The sequence below is a fragment of the Myodes glareolus genome, chromosome 15 (genome assembly GCF_982192425.1).
Source record: "Myodes glareolus chromosome 15, mMyoGla1.1, whole genome shotgun sequence".
Taxonomy (NCBI): Eukaryota; Metazoa; Chordata; class Mammalia; order Rodentia; family Cricetidae; genus Myodes; species Myodes glareolus.
The window spans coordinates 22826603-22833046 of NC_142040.1; positions in this window are offsets into that span (position 1 = coordinate 22826603).

Below are 6444 nucleotides of genomic sequence, written 5' to 3' on the forward strand. Positions count from 1 at the left end.
GAGACAGCTCCCTGATTAAGAGCACTGGCTGCTTTTTTGTTGTTGTTGTTGTTGATTTCTTTGATTTTTGAAGACCATGTCTTATGTAGCCCAATCTAGTCTCTAATTTATAAGGTAACCGAGGAGGACCTTGACTCTTGATCCCCCTGCCTCCACTTCCCAAGTGTTATGATTACAAGCAAGTCCCTCCACACCAGGATTACGTGGTGTTGGGAATTTAACTCCCTGCTCTGTGCAGGTTAGGCAAGGACTCTTATCTATCGAGCCCCACCCCGACCCCAGCCCCAGCCTTCAGGGTGAGATTTGATAACTCCCTTGAGTTCCTTGGCCTCTTGATCTTTCCAGAGGCCCTATTTTCTTCCTGGCTCAGTTTCCCTGCCTCTTGCAATCAGCAATGCTGTCTCCTTCTAGAAAGGACCCTGTGGTAAGGAGACAGGACCTGGAAAATGGGTTGAATCTTTGCTCCTTCACATATTAGCTCTTTGCTCATGGTAGGGTAAATTCATCATCCTGAGTATGTACTAGTTCTGTCCTCTCTAAGACCAGACAGCAATAGCCTCCTGTTCTGAGTATTCCAAGGACCCTCCGGCATTGCCACTGGGACTAACAGAGATGGGGGCTGCTGGGGTTTGCCTGGATCCCTGCTGTGACCACAGGGAAAGACAAAAGCTCCTGAGAAGAGACCGGCAACATTCCTAGGTGTGTCTGGATTTGATGTGAAAGTCAGCGAGCACCAGAGAGCTGAGTGACAGCAGAGGCTCCTCGAAGACAGCAGAGGAGGACCCAGAGGAAAGGGAGTCCGGGAAACTCAGGGAAGTGGAGGGTGGTCATTCCCAGCTGCTCCAAGTACCAGAAACCAGTCTGGTCCTGTTTTGCTTTTGTGAGTTGCTCATTAACATTTGAAGGAAGTGTCTGAAGTGGGACACAGAGTCTTTTAGAGCCTCGCTGTGCACGTAAAGGGGGGGGGGTCCCCAGGGTGGCAGGGAGTGAAATTGCTTCTACCTCAGCGTGGTTTTGAGAGTTTAGATCATCCACCAACCCTGGGCTGTTTGTTCCTTTCTAGCTGAAACCAAATTTTGTCCTATTTACAAAGCCCAGGACTGTCCAACTCAGAAACTGTAAAAATTTTAGAAAGAGAAGAATGACTGCAATGAGAAAAGGCAACAATGTATTGACTTAATTCCACTATATTTTAGGAAAAGGGTAGTATTTGCTTCTTGATAGAAACAACAGGATTCAGGAATGGCTTAAAAAATAGACGCCAATTTTTTGAATAAGCATTTCCCATGTGCAACACAAAATGTTTGTATTAACAGAAGATGCCATACGGGTTTTTTTGCACATTAAGAAAAGAACTTGATTTTTATTTTACAGGGTGGGAGATTATGGTTATTTTCTCCCTAAGGGTTCCCCAATAGTAAGTAGCTGTATTCCATATTCTGAAAAAAATAACCAGGTACTATCTTGCTCAGCTCCTCTGAGAGCGGGAAAAGTGTCCCGGGCGTGTCTGGAGTTCTCAGCACTGTCCAGTTAGGAATGTTTCAGCCCAGTGCTTCCTAAGTGAACCGAACCTTAGCGACGCGTATGACTCACTCGGGGGTGAGGAATGTTCGTGTCTGACACTAAGACTTGTAGCTTTGAAGATCATTTAGGAAGCATCTTTGTTCTCCCAGGATACCTCCTGCGTTGCTGTTGGAGCACAGATCTGGACTGTAAATGGGCTCAGTGAAGTGGAAAGTAGCAAGCGGCATCTGCTGTTAAAAGTGAAAGTGTTGAGGCCTGAATAGCTCGGGGGCCCTCAGAGACGCCTGTGGCAAAGACCAGATTGTGCCCGCGAGGCGAGAGCAGACAGGCATCACTTCCCTCCACAGCTGATTCTGTCCCTAAAAGTTATTTCTAAACTCTCTCCCCTCTCTCCCTCACCTGGCACCTTTGCTGAGATCGGTCTCCGGCTAGTTTGAGTTTAGCTGAGGGGTGGAGTGAAGGGGGGTGGGGGTGGGTCACAGCTTCGGAGCCAAAGAAGATTAACATACAGCCTCCAAGGGGGCCGCATAGGAAGGCAGGAACAACAGCACCAGAAACAGTGAGTGAGGCCAGGCCCAGCCTGAGGAGCCGGAGCCGGAGCCGGGATGATAGGCTGAGGTCAGGACTTCACAGGACTGAGGAGCTGGTAACTCAATGTCCAGTAGGCTCTCCAAACGGTCCAATCTTCCCAGTTGCTCCTCCCTGGACGAGTCACCGAGGCCTCCAAAGCCAGTTTTATTTTAGGATAACTGTGAAGGACAGGATAACCAAAAGGCAGTTTAACCACACTAGTTAGTAGCTGGGATTACTGAGGAAAATTGCTTCCACTTAACTAACAACACCACCCCTGTTTGTGAGTCTGTGTCTTTGGCACAGACAATTACCTTACCTGAATCACTGGCGTTCCTCCTTAGTCAGATAATGATGATCACCATAGCGAAACAGTCTAAGTGGCTTGATCGACTCATTTTTTTTCCTGCCAATTAAGGAACTAAAATGTAGGAAAAATCTCAGAGCAACAGTTAGCAGCAGAGAAATCTCAAAATCCCTCAGACAGAATCAACAGCTGAAGAAAGGCGTTTATTGTGGTTGAGGAAACACACACAAGCAGTAGGCACACCGAGAAGGTCCCCCCTGACCCTCTGCAGAGCAAAGGCGGCAGGCAAGGGTGGGAGTGGGGGAGGTGAGGATGGGGAGATCAGGAAGCTGAAAAATCCAGTTTCTTCTCTAAGGCTGGTTTTTTGTTTTGTTTTGCTTTTTTTTTTTTTTTTAATGTCTCAGAAGTCTTCCTCCCCTAATTTAGAGCTGGTCAGTTTGAAGAAAGATGGTTGATTGGCCCACAAGCCTTCTGTAACAGGTCCAGTCCGGATCCGAACTTGTTGAACCAGTCCATCGGCAGGGAGCCTGCTGGTGGGAGACAAAAGCCCACCAGGCCTTCGTTTTAAACTGGCAGGCTTTTGTCTCAGTTTAACAGCGTCAGGGAGAAATCCGCTGTCTTGGAAGTTCAACACCTTCATTACCCAGCCATGGTCTCTTCCTCTCTACCAAGAAGTCTAACTTCCAGACTCTCAATAGTGCATAGTTCTCAGATTATTGCCTAAATGACAAGAGCTGGTGTTTGTAGACTGTTTAGAATAGGGTTTGGCATGAAACTTCATCTATGGAAGTGATGTCAGGCAGTGATGGTACAGCTTTTAACCCCAGCATTCGGTAGGCAGAGTCAGACAGATCTCTGAATTCGAGGCCAACCTGGTCTACAAAGAGAGTTCCAGGACATCGAGGGTGATTACACAGTGAAACCCTGTCTTGAAAAAAACCAACCCCTGTCAAAAATCATCGAAGTGAAATTTTAAAAACCAGTATTATTTTATTAATGCATCTTTGAGAATCCATACAAACCCCAGAACAAAGTCTCTGTCTGCATTTATCTCTAATAGTGTACCAGTAGTACTTTTGTTTTGTTTTTGAGATAGGGTTTTATTTAGTCCAAGCTGGCCTCTAACTTGCTACATGGCTGAGGGTGGCTTTTGACTTCTTTTTTGTTTGTGTTTTGTTGCTATTGTTGTTTTGTTTTGCTTTGTTTTTTGAGACAAGGTTTCTCTGTGTAGCTTTGGAGCCTTTGTGGGAACTCGCACAGTAGACCAGGCCTTGAACTCACTGAAATCCTCCTGCCTCTGCCTCCCGAGTACTGGGTTTAAAGGTGTGTGCCATCACCGCCCGGTGGACTTTGATGCCTAATCTCTACATCCTTGGTGCTGGGATTCCAGATGTTCCCCACCACATCTGATTTATGTGATGCTGGGGATTGAGTGTGGAGCTTCCTGTATGGTGTGGAAACATTCTATCCACTGAGCTACACCTCCAACCCTCGACTATATTTTATAGGACTAAACAGACAAAAGGAACCACCCAGGTCCTTCTTACACTCAGACTTCAGGAACAGAAGATGGGGCCCCATGTCTACCCACCCGAGGAGAAGAAGAGGATGAAGTCAGCCTGGGAAAGGAACCCAGGAGCTATGTCGTGACACAGGCCTGCCCGCAGGCCTCCTGGTTTGTTACCACACAGGATGTGGGGTCCACATCTGACTGAGGAGAAGTGCTAGTCTCCAAGGCAGGTCCATTGCCTCGGATGTGTGATGTGTGGCCTTGATCTGGTGTCACACGTGCTTGGGAGGAAGAACCATCATTTTAAGGAGCAGCTTGGAGGCAGCTTGTGTCACTTGGTCAGCCTCCCTGCGCCCTCTCCTGTAGCTGGTCCAGCAGAGGCTGGGCTGTATCTCTTTCAAGGTGCTCTCTCTGGTCCTGGGCAGAAATGTTGACATCTCTCTCCCCACCCATCAAGGTGAGCGGAGTGTCCAGGCCCCATTTATTTTTTCTCTACAGTGGAGAGCAGTGATGATGTCCTATCATTCACTGAGGGAAACGATCTTAGATGTGACATTTTCTCCATGGCTCTTAGCACAGGGGAAGAATACCAACAACTAGCACTCTGCTGATTTTTAAGATTTCCTCCAATTTTACAGATTTTAAAAGGAAAAAGAGAAAAGAAATAAAATAAAAAAACAACAACAACATGCATTTGAATAGGAAAGAAAACCACTTTGACCACCTTCAACTGAAGCAAGACAAAAAGCAACCAGAAGGGAATGCCCCCTTGTTCGAGCAACATTCACACCTGTCCTCTCTTAACCAGTGGTCGCATCTAGCCCAGCAGATCACAGAGGTCCCATGACCTCTGAAGGACACATTCCCACAGGCTTCCCTCCTCCCTGGTACCTCAACAGGCTGGACTCCAATGCTTACACCTACAAAATAATGTAAGAATGCCTTCCCTCTTCACCCGTCTCTATTCTAGAAGCCTCCTACCTCAGCTTCCGAAGCGCTGGTGTCCTGGCTATAAGCCACCACACTCCTCCTTCCAAAGCGCTGGTGTCCTGGCTATAAGCCACCACACTCCAGTTCCATTTTTGTGCCTTACACAGGGTTGTCTGTTCTTGCCGTATCGTTGTTTTCCTACCTGATCTCTCTGAGTCCCGAGAAGCACACTCGTCCTCTATGACCACTACTCCATCTAAACAGGCTGCATCAAGGTCTCCACCAGCTTCCAATCCTGAGCTGGGTTCCTTCTCAGCAGCTTTCACCGGTTCTTTCACAGTCTGCTGAGACGCCTTGAGGAACAGTCCTCTTCTCTGATTGCCATAGGGACCAATTCTCAGTCCATAACTTGAGCTATTTTCTCTTACTTCAATAGCTATTTTTCTCAGCTCTGTTTTTTCCCCTGAAGGAGAGGTGAGAAGTTCTCCCTGTTTTCCCAGGTAGATTTGGCTGAAACCCAAGGAACCCAAATTGTCTTTCACTTTTGACTTTCTCTCAGTCAATGACCCTGAAAGAAATGCCTTCTAGCAATTTCTCCTTGCTCTCTCATGCAAGAGATTTGGGGGTATGGGGAGGGGGTGAAAAGGACAAGAGAGAGGGAGAGAGGAGGGAGGGGGAAGAAAGAGGGAAAGAGAGAGAGGTAGAGGGAGAGAGAAGGCTGTCATGGCATAATGGCAGGGACCTTTTAAAGGGTACACATGTCACATTTGACAACTAGTGATCATGTGGCTGTTGGTACTGAGTCACTGAAGGTGGACAGGAGGATGACGGTTCCTAACACTGACCTGGTTCCTAACACCCTCCTTGGCCCAAACCACTATTTTCTCTTACCCACGCTAGTGCACTATCCTCTCTTACCCACGCTAGTGCACTATCCTCTCTTACCCACGCTAGTGCACTAGCCTCCTGACTGGTTTCTTCCTTCCTTCTTTTTTATTTACTTACTATTTTTACTTATGTGCATGTGTGTGTGTGCCTGGATGAATTCGCGTGTGCCCCATGTGTGCAGGTTCCCACAGAGACATCGGATTCCCTGGAACTAGAATGGCAGATGTACATGGTGGTGAGCTACCCGATGTAGTTGCTGGGAAATAATCCAGGGTCTTCTGGAAGAACAGTAAGTGCTCTTTAATACCCACCCCCGCCCACTCCGCCCACCCTGTCTGCCCCGCCCAGCTACCCCTGCTCTGGTTCTGTTGTGTATTTTAAAGTGGTCCTGAGCTCTCAACCCTCCTGCCTACTCTTTTTGAATGCTTGAATATAGGAACCGCAAACCGGTGCCAGCGTTCCCAGCTCTACACCCTTCTTAGGTCACTGATGGACCTGTGTGGCACCCCTGTGTCCCCCCTCGTACCTCACTCATCTCCCATTAGGACTATGAAGTGCTTGAAAGCAGTTGTGTCCTGCTTGTCTCTCCATCCTCGACTTCCAACAATGCCCTGAATATTGCAGGCACATTCAAGGTAGATTGACAAGACGCTCCCTGTTGACAGGCTGGCTTTTTCACAATCTCCTCAAGGCTCACTGAAGCTTGATCTTGGCA